Source organism: Pinus tabuliformis, chromosome 6, assembly GCF_031772625.1.
Source record: "Pinus tabuliformis cultivar Carrire ecotype Pingquan chromosome 6, CPIR1, whole genome shotgun sequence".
NCBI classification, from domain to species: Eukaryota; Viridiplantae; Streptophyta; class Pinopsida; order Pinales; family Pinaceae; genus Pinus; species Pinus tabuliformis.
The window spans coordinates 1,433,708,188-1,433,720,096 of NC_142292.1; positions in this window are offsets into that span (position 1 = coordinate 1,433,708,188).

The window sequence follows — 11,909 nt, forward strand, 5'->3', positions numbered from 1 at the left end:
ATCAAACACCATTATTTACGACGATCCTTGGATTGTCCCATCTGAATCTGAGATAGACTCATTCGGTGATGCTATGCCTTTGAGTCCATATGAAATTGCTTATGAAGCCGTCGTGTCTTTTACCGACTCGCGTTCAACCCAAATCGACGAAATGAATGTGGTCAGTGAGGAATCACTTTTCACACCAACCTCAGAACGGATAGCATTTCCCGAAGTCGTGTCATCTGACGAACAACTTCGCGAAATCCTAAGTATAGACGATCTACCATGGGAAGATCTCCATCATAGATCTTCGTTTTTACCTGAGGGTGATGCTTTTGAAAACGATTTTTCATCTATTTTTACCGCTGAATATGTCAAAGACGCTCAGAATCCAACGAAACATCCTGATTCAGAGCTGAATTTAGGGAATATTTCTCGCACTATTCCCATTGACATTTCAGTGAAGCCCAGAATTGAGGAAAACATTCATATAGGTGCCTCATGTACAGAAAATGAAATTCAAACTTACAAGGCCCTATTCCAAAAATTTCGCGATGTGTTTTCCTGGTCTTACGAGGAAATGCCAGGAATTGATCCTGCCATTGTTGTTCATGAAATAAAGACCTACCCGGACGCTAAACCCGTCCGGCAACGGTTGCGTCAGATTCACCCTCGAAAAGCAGCTGCCATTAAAGCAGAAGTCGAAAAGCTGTTGAAAGCAGGTTTCATTTATCCGATCCCGTTAACAGATTGGGTATCGAATATTGTTCCAGTTAACAAGAAACAAGGAACAATAAGAATCTGTATCGACTATAGGGATATCAATCGAGCTTGTCCAAAAGACAACTATCCTACACCCTATATCGATCAAATAATTGATGATTGTGCCGGAAGTGAAATGTTTTCCTTTATGGATGGTTTTTCGAGCTATAATCAAATCAATATTCTACCTGCCGATCAACCAAAAACGGCATTCATTTGTCCATGGGGGACATTTTCTTACTGCAAATTACCTTTTGGGCTCAAGAATGCCGGAGCCACTTTTCAACGGGCGATGTCTTATGCATTTCATGACATCAAGCACATTGTGCAACCATACCTCGATGATTTGCCTGCTCATTCTTTACATCGAGCTGATCACCTTGTCCACTTACGAGCAATCTTTATGAGGTGTCGGCATTATCGTATTCGGTTGAATCCACACAAGTGTGTTTTCTGTATAGAAGCGGGTCGATTGCTGGGATTTGTTGTTTCAAAAGCCGGCATTTGCGTCGATCCCTCGAAGATCGAAGCCATCATCAAATTGCCTCCTCCTTCGAGTTTGCGCCAACTCCAAAGTTTGCAAGGGAAAGCAAACTTTTTACGCCGATTCATTCCAAACTACGGCGAGGTCACTAAGGGTTTTACATGGTTGTTGAAATAGAATGCTCAATTCTTTTGGGACGAGATTGCCCAACAATATTTTGATGCACTTAAGCACGCATTGACCCATGCACCGTTGCTGCATCCTCCCAACTACAACCAGGACTACTTCTTATACCTCGCAGCTTCGCATTCCACTATTGGAATGGTGTTAGTTCAAGAAGATGAATTCGGAGCGGAACATGTGATATATTATCTTAGTAGGACATTAAACCCCACTGAGCTAAAATATTCGCATGTGGAGAAATTGGCCCTGGTAGCCGTTCAAGCTGTCCAACGTTTTCGTCACTACATTCTTCTCCGTAAAACTACAGTTATTTCGGATTGCAACCCTATGATTTATATTTTGACAAAACAACTGCTAGGGGGCAAGTACTCTAAATGGATCGTTGTCCTACAAGAGTTCGACTTGGAGTTTGAGAAGTCCAAGTCTAAGAAATCCTTAGTTTTTGCGGAATTGATGTGTGATTTCCCGCGTGCTAACACAGAAACTGTGGCAGAGGAGTCCATTGCGGACGAATCTTTGTTTCTTATCAGTACTTTAGATCCGTGGTACGGGGATATAATCATCTATCTCCAAACCCAAACCTTTCGGCTTGAAGCTTCAAAGTCGGAACGTCGAAAAATTCGGTTTCAATCCCAGCAATACAAAATTATTGGAGATACACTTTATCGTCGGGGGGCAGACTTAGTTTTTCGACGTTGTTTAACTCACGAAAAGGCTGAGAGGGTTTTGAATGATTGTCACTCTGGAGCATGTGGCGGTCATATGTCTGGGTATGCCACAGCTCAGAAGGTGTTGCGCGCTGGCTATTTCTGGCCGTCCATGTTTAAAGATTGTATCATTGTGGTCCGAAAGTGCCACAACTGTCAAGTGTTTGATCGCAAGATGCGCGCACCACCTGCTCCTCTCCATCCTATAATTGCCGTTGGTCCATTCGCCAAATGGGGTATCGATTTTATTACTTGTAACCCTCACTCGGCCGGGGGGCATGCGTATATCATCCTCGCGGTTGATTATTTTACTAAATGGGCCGAGGCGATGCCTACATTCGACGCAAGCGGCAAAACAGCTGCAGTTTTCATATTCAATCACATTATAACTAGGTTTGGTGTCCCGCAAGCGATCATCACTGACCATGGGAGCCATTTTCGAAACATCATGATGACTGAGCTTACAAGCCAGCTTGGTTTGCACCACGATAGCTCTACTCCTTATTATCCGCAAGCCAATGGTTTGGTTGGGTCTATCAACAAAGTTCTGGTTATCATGATCCGACGAATCATTGGCATTCATCGGTCGAATTGGCACAACATGTTATTTTTAGCACTATGGGCATACCGAACTTTAGTGAAAACTTCAACAGGGTTCACTCCTTTCCAGCTAGTTTATGGCTTGGAAGCTGTGTTACCCATTGAATGCGAAATCCCATCACTTCAAATGGCTGTCGAATTACTCCCAGCTACTTCCGAAGAGGAGAAACGTTTATTATACTTAGCTCAATTAGATGAGACTCGACGTGACGCTGCATTGGCAATCGAGACTCACACGAAGCGAATGAAAGCTCAGTATGATAGAAATGTGACCCCTCGAAGTTTTTCGGAGGGAGACCTAGTGTTATTATATGATCAAGCTAACGATAAGCTAGGTGCTGGAAAATTCGTTCCTATGTGGCATGGACCCTACATTGTAAAGCAAAAGCTAGCAAAAGGGGCCTATGAGCTGGTAGATTTTGATGGGGACTCTTTGGGTAAACCCAGAAATGGACTTTACCTCAAGAGGTATTATGCTTAAATGATGGGTATGGAGAATTTTTAGTTAGGTTAGGTTTTCTTTCTAGCTAGTATGTTTGTTAGTTTAGATAGTGTGCTTAGCTTAGAAAGTGTGTTTTTTCGTTGTTATTCTGGCTTATCTTGGTTTTACTCTTGATATTGCAGATGTCGACGCCTCTCCAAACGTACATTGGATTTGCCGATGGTGCTTGTCGTAGTACACGGAATATCTCTTCCGCAGCTTGGGTTATCTATTCGCCCTCTGACGAGTTAGTTTCTATGCATGGGGTGAGCCTCGGTCAAACGACGAACATTTTCTGAATCTATTTCATTTGGAATTCGACATTTGATAGTGAGGTTAGATTCTGAACTCGTTGTATTACAGCTTAATAGAGTATATGCCATTAGAAATCCTGTGTTATTAAGGTTGTTTTTGAGAGTGCGTCTCTTGGAACGTGAATTTGATTACATTGAATATCAGCATATTCCAAGGTCTTTAAATACATTAGCAGATGCAATTGCTTCTCGAATGTTGGACAGACATTTGTGATAATCATGCAAGTAAATTTAAAAACATTTCATCACATATGTTAAACGAGATAAGCCGATAATAATAATATATAGATAGGAGTGTGTCAAAAATATACATCGTCTTCGATCATAGGTTGAAAAACACCTTATGATCGGCAAAAATGATAAGTACAAAAATCCAAAATGTCATATGTGTCTACAAAAGTGACTAGTCAATCACTGGTGATGCTCTCTATACGACACCACTGCACGGGCTACTCTACACAAAAAACTCCTAAAGGGTCCCGGGACTGCAACTACATAGCGCTGCAATCTGATAGGAATGTCATCTATGGTCGTCTCCGGTATACCCACCGTCAGACGCTCTAGATCCTGCTCTGACTCAGCTAGTGTCTCTGCAGCTGCATCCTGTGGGGCCGGTGCCGGTGCAACTGGTTGTCTCCTCTCAAAAGCCCGGAGATTGGCCGGACGCCGTGGACCTACATCTGCATTTTGAAACATTTTACTGTTAGTTTGAGATGATATATATAAAAAACAAAAAAATAGATAATTTAAAAACTTGTGAAAAATGAAAGTACCTTTGTCATCCCATTGTTCTCCCTGTGGAAGAACCATGTCCGGATCATTTCGAAAATCCATTCCGGCATAAGGAAAGTCCTGAATAGCAAAGACCTGGTTTTCCAACCAGTGAAAGTAACCATCAGGAAATCGAACAACTGTCGCGCCCTCATCAGGATGCCGGGCCATTACCGCAACCCATCTCGTTAACTTAGGCTCCCGAGGAGCCCCAACTGGGATAGTAAGATGCTGGGGGATCAGCATTGGAACTCTCTCTAGGGCAAAGCTCACAACCAAAGGCCCATATCCAAAGGTCTTCAATCGTCCGGTCTTTGCCCTAGTCAGTTGGCCCTTCATATTGGCCAACACAGCATCGCACCAGTTGAAAATGGTGCCTTGGAAGCAATCTATCGCCATCCGCATTTGGGACCCGGTGGCATTGTGCAAGGCGGCTGCGCCGCAAAGTCTGGTAACATTAAAGGCTATCACCATAAGTTCAGGTCGGGATATGTATTTGATTTCTATCCCCTTCTCCTGGTTTTGATTGTTGCACCACTCTAGCCGAAGGCTAGCAAGGGATTGGCCACCCGGCCTAGTCCCGGACAAAGTCAGTTGCTCGCCCCTATTAGGCAAGCCAGTGAGAAAATATATGTCAGAGGACTCTATCTCGAGCTGGTTCTCTCCGATGTAGAAACATTGATCCTGAATATTCCACCTTTCAACCAGCCACTCAAGGAATGCTACCTGGCCCCTCATGCCAGGTATGGCCTAGTATTTATACAGACCGCATGCTTTTAAGGCATCAATAGAAGGTTGATGATTTATTGCGGCCAAATCAACATCCTCGTGTTCTCTTTCTCTCCAATCTAGCATGGTGACTGCCCTACACACCAAGAAACAATAGTTAGAATTCATAATTTTAAATTTGGTTGGTTGATTTGGGAGATTGGGGTTTCAAAACATAAGTTTCGCGGGGTACGCACCCCGCATTCAGCACACAGAGCGGCGGTACGCAGCTGGGCTGAAGGCGGGCTGCGTACCCCGACCTTTTTCCTATGTAGAAAAAAGGTCGGGGCCCGCGGGTCACCCATAGGGCACCTGCATACCGCGAGAAACATACCTTAAACCCCTAAACCCCCTAAAAAATAAAATGAAAACTGGAAATGAAATTCTAAATGGATGAAATTTAAGAGGAGGATGTTGTGGAATACCTGAAAGAGACGGCGTTCGATTCTGACGGTCGGATTCTCTGCAATGTCCACGGGAAGTTTCTTGCCAAAAGCCCTTTTCTCAACCTCAACAGTAAAATGGTAAAAATGACATGGTAAAAAGTCTTTTTATAGGTTTTTTGGATGAATGAATGCTAAGTTTGTTTATTTTTCACCATGAAAGGATATTTTTCAATGTATTTTTGCCTATCTTAAACAGGTATGAGTAATGAGTTGTTTTTGTGCAGGACAAAAGGATTTAGAGGGAAAATTGTCATTTTTTACGAACCAAAACATCAGAGTCATCTTTTAAGCCCTTTTCTGACTGCTAAAATATGAAAAGATCGCCGAGCATTTCTTTTACACTCATTAAAATGAAATTAAAAGACGGTCCCCTTATAGCCCTTTTCTGACCGTAAAAACAGGAAAAGATTGCCGGGTTTTTGTCGTTTCAAACTCGATACTGGAAATAAAACGACATGTCTTTGATTGCTTTTTACTTTTCAGGTCAGTGGCACTAATCATGAAAGTACTCCTTGGTCGCAAGATCAAGCGGTTCTCTCAGGTATTATTTTATACTTTTTCGGGCTTGAGAGACACAAATTTACGAAAAAGTTCACCTTGGAGTCTTCTTAAGTTTTTTCAGACTCTCTAAAATTGAAAAACGCCGAGTTTCTCCTATACTGGACTCGTTAAAATTTCACAGTAAAGGACCTGTTCGATTACAAACAGGAACGGACCACTCCTTCTTAGGGTCCGGATCTAAACTAAGTTGGACTCATCCGAAGGATGAGCTTATAATCAAGCATATGTTATCCTCCTCAAGCTTGTTAAAAATAAAGAGGTACTTGCCAGAAATGGTGGGGGAAAAGAGAGAAGAATGAGCCTATTTGTTATCTTTTGTCTCAGAAGAAACCTTATTACCACTCTTGAACACGACACTTTTCATTCACCTGGGTTGGGAAGTCCTTTGCTTCACAGTTGATCAAACCACATTGAAAGTCTTCAGCCGGGTTCCGGGGATTAACTTTGAGTCATTTGTTACCAAACCATCTGTTGTGTCGTTATGTGTTCAAGAGGTCTGCAAATAAAACTTTCATCTGCAAAATACTTGTCATCCATTTTGACCATCCCTGAGTCAGTCCTTACAGCAATATTTCTTCAGCTTGAACTATGATTTCGTGTTGCAGGCTTGCCTGCAACGGGTCACTTTCTATCGACATCAGCACATTATCTAGAAAGATGACTTAGAGATCGTCAGTACCTTGAAGTCTGCATGCATCAATGGCAGGTTTCTCGCCTTTGACGTCAGTTTACATCATTGACTTTCGATCGAAGGATTCCGTGAAATGTTCGACATCAACTCATTCATTCACATCTCATGGATTGTACTGGGTACTTTGAGAACCATTGACATTACTGGTGGTCTCTCTCACACTTGTTAACAGTTTACATCATCGACTGGTAATCAAGTGGTTTCTACCATGTTCGACATCAACTCATTTATTCACATGGCTAGAATCGTACCAATTCGGGAAGTAGAAATGAAGACCCTGGATCTAGTTTCCACCATCCAGGCTGCGAGGAGTTTTGTATTCATTATCTAGTAGACTAATCATAAACAGATGGCTGCGTCCATACTGTGTCTACAGAAAGTCTACGATTATGATGTACTGCAAGATCATTCCTGTATCAGAATAGTTAGTCTCTTAGTTAAAATTTTGATCTGAGTATGGGAATGCCTACCTCAGCGATGATATAATCTTATACATGTATTTTGTGTTGAAAATTGCAGGTTCTGATCAGGATCTCCACGAGATAATTCTTGAAATGATAAAGCGCTTCACCCTTCCTAGATAATACAAAACCATAATCTACTACAGGCTTTGCACTTTAGGGGGCAATCTGTTACACTAAAAAATGTCACCATGACTATTCACAGTTAGTATGGCTCTATCAACAGTCATGCTATCCTCCTGGGCAAGTCTTATGCCTCTTCTCTCCATGTCAAACTCCAAAAAAGAGAGAAAGTCTTTGTAAATGTGTTTATCTCTGGGTACGCAGATTCTCTTGGCCTTACCTGCGTATACGCACCTAATGTTCACAAAAGCTGCGTACTTGTACGCTCTGTATGTAAAGGAGCAGGTGCGTACCCCTGTAAAGGTCAAAAGCCGCGAGTTTCATCTTTAAAAAGTTACTTGTGGTCATTTCTAGAGCATTCTAGAAGGTTGTTTGATGAGTATTGAGCGCCTCCAGATGGTTCATGTACCCCTATGAAAGAGGAACTTATCCCATCAAGAGAGGAGCTATCCCATCCAAAGAGGGGATTATCCCATTGATGGTGGACCTGATTAACTTCCTCTTGAGCACTATAAATACAGGCATTGGGCCAGAAGGAGGGGGAGGTTGAAAGCTAAACATTTGTAAGGGTAGATGCTGCTGGAATTAGGACTCCCATTTAGAAGCTTGTGAGGAGAGATTGTCATCTTTGCTTGTTCTATTTTGGAAGTGGGTGAGCTTTGTCAAAGTAAAGGAGAACTCTTGATGGACCTTGGGAGGGACTTGCACAACACCAAGGCTCAGGTTGTAATTGTTCCTTTTGTTTCCTATTAATGCAAATGAGTCCATTCTTCTCAATAACTTGTTATTTATGAGTTGTTTCATGTACTCCTTGGTCTATATGTTAAATATGTTTTATTTTATGAGATTATCAAGTGCTATTTAATCGTTTGATTGTTAGTGAATGCAGGTTTCGAAGTGAAGGAGGAGCTCATCCGGATCAGCGAGACTGGACTACTACAACAGCGTTGGACTACAGGTAGGATCTAAACACTTGATTTCTTGTATGGTAAATGCATGTTTAGAGAAGGATTGCTCTTGTTTGTCTTGTTTCTCACTAGAGAGTCTTAGACTCCTAGGGAGGTTGGTTGTGTCCGCACTATCGACTCTTTCCGCCTGAAACCACTTGAAAATGAAAAAACCACATGCCATGTGTCCCCTGTTCTAACATGATGTTGATTTCATCATACGACTATGTCGCCCATGCCATCAGTATGAGTCAATAATATTGCGACATTTGTCTTATTATCATTCATCCATGTTGTCAAAGGTACAAATGTAGAAGGGGTTGATGGGCATTTCTTTTAAATGAATTTCTTCATTCAAAATTATAACATAAAACCACATGGTTCTGACCTAATGGATAAGTCTAGCTTGAATAAATAAGGGCATGCAAAGTCTTGGTTGGTGCAGTTGGCTATAGGGACCAAGAAAAGAGTTCATCCTTTGGTGAGAGCTTGTGCATTTGAGTTGAATGGTATGCTTACATCACCACATCTAAATGTTCTTCCTTTGGGTTCATATAGTATAATTTTGGGTGTGTATTGGTTGTTTACTCACACAACCAAGGTAGATTATTATGAGACCACGATTGAGTGCCTTGATGATGATGGAGAGAAGATAATATTGCAGGGAAAGAAGAATCCTACATCAACGAGAATGGTTACATCTATGAAAGATAATCGTAGTTGTAGGACAGGGTGTGTATTATTTGTAGTGCATGTTTCCAGTGACAAAGGGAAGGATGTTGAGGATGATGAAGACTTGAATAGGTGTCATGTTTTATAGTAGTTTCAAGTTTTTTTCCTGCAAATATTTTAGACTTAATGCCTCATAGGGAAGTGGATTTCTCTATTGAGTTGGTACCAGAAGTAGCACAAACACTAAAGGAATCTTAAAGGATGATCTCTCCATAGTTGGTATAATTGAAGTTGTATCTTAAGAAAATGCTTAATAAAGGATAAATAAGGCCACGTGTGTCCTCTTGTGGTGGATCAATGTTTTTTGGGAAGAATAAGTATGGTACTGGTACTCTCATATTATGCATTGATTAAAGGTATTTGAACAAGGTGACTATCAAGAAAAAGCATCTATTGTCACGGATCAATGACTTGTTTGATCAACTAAAGGGAGTAGCAATGTTCTCAAAGATTCTCTTGAGATCAAGATATCATTAGGTGTGCATCAAAGAAGAAGAAATATATGATACTACATTCCATAACAGGTATGGGAAATATAAGTTTGAGGTGGTTCCTTTTGCTCTTACTAATGCTCCAACTACTTTAATGTGTTTGATGAATAGTGTGTTGCATCCTTATCTAGAGAAGTTTGTGATAATGTTCGTTGATGATATGTTGATATATTTTAAGAATGAGGAATAGCATGCAAAGCACTTGGAAGTAGTGTTAACGTTATTGAGACATAATCAGTTGTATGTCAATCTCAACAAGTGAGATTTATTTTAGACCAAAGTTCATTACTTGGGACTTGTTGTTTCCAAGGAAGGTATAGCAGTGGACCTAGAAATGATTAAGGTTATGATAGAGTGGCTTGCTCCTAGAAATGTGGATGAGGTTATATAATTCATCGGACTAGCAAGTTATTACAGGAGCTTCATGAGGAACTTCTCATAGATTTCCTATGCTATTACATCTTTCTAGAGGAAAGGGAAGACATTTGAATCTACTGAAGAGTGTGCAACTAGTTTTGAACAGTTGAAGCATTTGCCTATAAACTCTCCAGTGTTGAAGATTGCAGATCCTGATAAAGACTTAGTGGTATGTACATATGCTTGGAAGAGAGGACTTAATGGAGTTGTGATGCAGGAAGGACATGTGGTATGATATGAATCAAGGAATTTGAATGAGAACGAGTAAAGCTATGTGACTCATGATATTGAGTTAGCAATTATTATTAATGGCTTGAATATGTTGATGAGTTATATTATTGTAGGAATTTTATTGTGATGAGTGATCACAGTGGATTGAGGAACTTGTTTGAACAACCTTATCTGAATGTCAGGAAATCTAGATGGTTGGATGTCCTCAGTGAGTTTAATTTTGAGATCATATACATCAAGGGCAAGGAGAATAGGGTTGTAGATGCTCTCAGTAGGAAAGTGTAGGTGAATCATATTCCAATCGTGAGCTCTTATGGGACATATTTGTAGTAGCAAATCTTGCAAGGAGGATAACATGATGACAAGTATCAACAACTAAAGCACATGTTGTAGCAATAGCGTAAAGGTGATAGGGATCAGGAGTATCACCACATGGAAGATGGCTTGCTCAAATTGAGGAACATGATCTATATATCAGATAGAAGTGAGTTGAAGAAGCTAATCTCGAGGGAGTTTCATGTCAATACATATTGAATTCAAGAAAGTTATCAGAAGACATTGACAACAATTAAGAAGTCCTATCATTGGCCAAACTTGAAGAAAGAAGTCGCTAATTTTGTTGTGAGATGCTTGGACTGTCAACACGTAAAAGCCAAGTGTAAGCGTCCAACTGGTTTATTACAACCTATTCTGATTCCATAGTGTAAATGGGAGGTCATTTCCATGGACTTCATTACAGGTTTGTAGAGGACATTGAGATAGAATGATTCCATCATGGTTGTTGTTGAAAGTTTGAGTAAGGTAGCTCACTTCATTGTAGTTAAGTCTACTAATTCATATAGTGAGGTAGCTAGTATATTCATTAGGGATATTTTAAGATTTCATGGTGTTCCCAACAAGATTATATGAGAGAGAGATGGCAAGTTCACTTCCAGGTTTTGGAAGGAGTTGTTTGCAGGTTTGGGGATAGAGTTGGATTTGAGTACAACTTATTATCTACAAATAGATGGACAAATAGAGAGGGTTAAAAAGATTTTTGAGGACATGTTGAGGGTGTATACAATGAATCAAAAAAGGAAGCTGGAGGAATATCTTCCACTGATGGAGTTTGCATAAAATAATTGGTATTAAGAATCCTTGAGGATGAGTCCATTTGAGGCCTTTTATGGGAAAATTAGTAATACTCCTATCAGCTGGAGTGATCCAGTGAATAGGTAAAGGATTGGAATAGACATATTGGTCGAGATGGAATAGGAAATGAAGGTTATTATAAGGAATTTGAAGGTAGCATAAGATCTGTAGAAAAGTTATCCATTTCAGCATAGAGAATTTAAGGAGTTTCAAATCGGGGAGCATTTGTACATGTGCAACAAGCTCAAGAGAAGATCTTTGAGGATTTGATTATGTTCCAAGCTAGCAGCTTGATATTGTAGGCCTTTTGAGATCCTTGAGAGGATTTGACCTATGGCGTACTGACCTGCACTACTAACAACAGTGAAAGTCCATGATGTTTTCCATTTTTCATTTCTTAAGTGATATGTACAAGATGATGATCATGTGATTGATTGGTCTGTATTGCAGATGGATCTAGAGGGAGAATTCTAGCTAGGACCTTAGTGCATATTGAAGTAGAAACAAATCATTCTCTAAAATTGAGCAATTAAGCAAGTTAAAGTGCAGTGGAAGCACTTTGGGCCTGATGAAGCTACATGGGAGATGGTTGATTAGATGCGGGATTTGTATCCTTCAATATTTGT